Raw genomic sequence first — 2,500 nt, 5'->3', positions numbered from 1 at the left:
ATAGACATGCACATATTTTTTTATCTACAGATAATGCCAATATAAATAAGGTTAATGAAGGAAGCACAGCGGGCGGCCTCATTTACATTCAGTGGGCCTGCCGGCCCCTTTCACACCTAGTTGATCAGGCGGGCCCGTTCGCACATAGTTGACCGGTACGCCCGCATTTAAATGTAGGGCAGTGGGCGGCCTCATTTACATTAAGGTGACCCGACGGCCCCGTTCGCACCTAATTGACCGGGCGGCCGGATTTTCACAGTTGAAAAGGCGGCCGGATTTACATGCATTTGACCAGGTCGGCCGTATTTGCACATAGTTGAAAAGGCGGCCTCATTAGCATTTAGTGGGCCAGGAGGCCCCATTCACACCTAATTTAGCACATCCGGCGGCAGGCGGCGCTCTGCGCTGAGGAGTCGTGACGGCTCTGGCGCGGGCGGTTCTGGCTACCTGGTTGATCCTGCCAGTAGCATATGCTTGTCTTAAAGATTAAGCCATGCATGTCTAAGTACGCACGGCCGGTACAGTGAAACTGCGAATGGCTCATTAAATCAGTTATGGTTCCTTTGATCGCTCCAACCGTTACTTGGATAACTGTGGCAATTCTAGAGCTAATACATGCAAACGAGCGCTGACCCTCCGGGGATGCGTGCATTTATCAGACCAAAACCCATCCGGCGGCGCCCGCGCCCCGGCCGCTTTGGTGACTCTAGATAACCTCGGGACGATCGCGCGCCTCGGCGGCGGCGATATCTCATTCGAATGTCTGCCCTATCAACTTTCGATGGTACTATAAGTGCCTACCATGGTGACCACGGGTAACGGGGAATCAGGGTTCGATTCCGGAGAGGGAGCCTGAGAAACGGCTACCACATCCAAGGAAGGCAGCAGGCGCGCAAATTACCCACTCCTGACACGGGGAGGTAGTGACGAAAAATAACCATACAGGACTCTTTCGAGGCCCTGTAATGAGAATGAGTACACTTTAAATCCTTTAACGAGGATCCATTGGAGGGCAAGTCTGGTGCCAGCAGCCGCGGTAATTCCAGCTCCAATAGCGTATATTAAAGTTGCTGCAGTTAAAAAGCTCGTAGTTGGATCTCGGGATCGGGCTGGTGGTCCGCCGCGAGGCGAGCTACCGCCTGTCCCGGCCCCTGCCGGTCGGCGCCCCCTCGATGCTCTTAACTGAGTGTCCCGCGGGGTCCGAAGCGTTTACTTTGAGAAAATCAGAGTGTTCAAAGCAGGCCCGGTCGCCTGAATGCTGCAGCTAGGAATAATGGAATAGGACTCCGGTTCTATTTCGTGGGTTTCCTGATCCGGGGCCATGATTAAGAGGGACGGCCGGGGGCATTCGTATTGCGCCGCTAGAGGTGAAATTCTTGGACCGGCGCAAGACGGACGAAAGCGAAAGCATTTGCCAAGAATGTTTTCATTAATCAAGAACGGTGGGGGAGCTTACTCCCTCTTTGCTGGTGCATGAGGTGCTGTTCAGGGTCTCTGTGTTTCTGCCAGGCCACTGGATACAGTTTAAACCGCAGGCTTTTCTGTGCGGCACAGCGAATTTGTTTGCTCAGCATGTGAATCATAGAGCGGTGTTTCTCATTCCGCTCCCCTGTGCATGTTTTTGCTCCTTCCCGGGTTGAGAAACACTGTCATAGAGGAGCCTTTATTTTCTTCGTTCATTGAAAGATCTTTATCCAGTCAGAGAGTAGCCTGATCATTCAGGCTGCCGCGTGAGGATGCAAGTGCACTGTGTTTCCCCTCTGCTGAAGGGGATTTGTCGGTATTGTATGCAGTGAATAAAGCAGCCAGCAGAGGGCAGACAGTGCAGTCACAGAGGCAGATGGGCCAGGCCCCAGTTTGGGAGGGCTGCCAGCTGGGGGGGGGGTAGCCGGGTCCCACAGGCGAGGCGGGCTGGAGCACAGCACAGCCAAAACAAAAAAGAAATGTTTTTAAAACCTTTATATATCACAGATTGACTATTTATTAATGATGATGTGTATATCTGTATAAGTACATTATCCCAACATGATGGATACTGTATGTCTTTATAGTGAAGATACAATATTGGTAAAATAATTGCACATATACACATATATAAATAAATTAGTCTTCGTATATTTGTCCTTGATCCACCGAATGAAATATTTTTAACAATGATCTTTATAACATACATTTGCAATTCGTTTTTCCCTTGTCTCTCTCATGCTGACTTAGGGGATTAATACTTTGGTTTCCTTTTGGATGGTCTTGCAGATCCACATCCTTGGAACAGGATGTACTTGTTGGCCTAATTCAGACTGGTCATTCACACAGTTAAACTGTATTTCAAATTCAAATTTCTGCTAAACAAGCTAACAGACATCGGTCCTAGTACAGTCAAAAAATGGTGTTCATTTTATATTTCATATTTGTAGTGTAGGGCACATATTAGCTGTTCTTGGGGGGGCTAATGGCGTGTTTTGGCCTTAGTGTGCGATCACGAATGACAACAGGGCAACTT

Source organism: Paramormyrops kingsleyae, chromosome 25 (assembly GCF_048594095.1).
Source record: "Paramormyrops kingsleyae isolate MSU_618 chromosome 25, PKINGS_0.4, whole genome shotgun sequence".
NCBI classification, from domain to species: domain Eukaryota; kingdom Metazoa; phylum Chordata; class Actinopteri; order Osteoglossiformes; family Mormyridae; genus Paramormyrops; species Paramormyrops kingsleyae.
Note: the sequence above shows the minus strand (reverse complement) of the source record.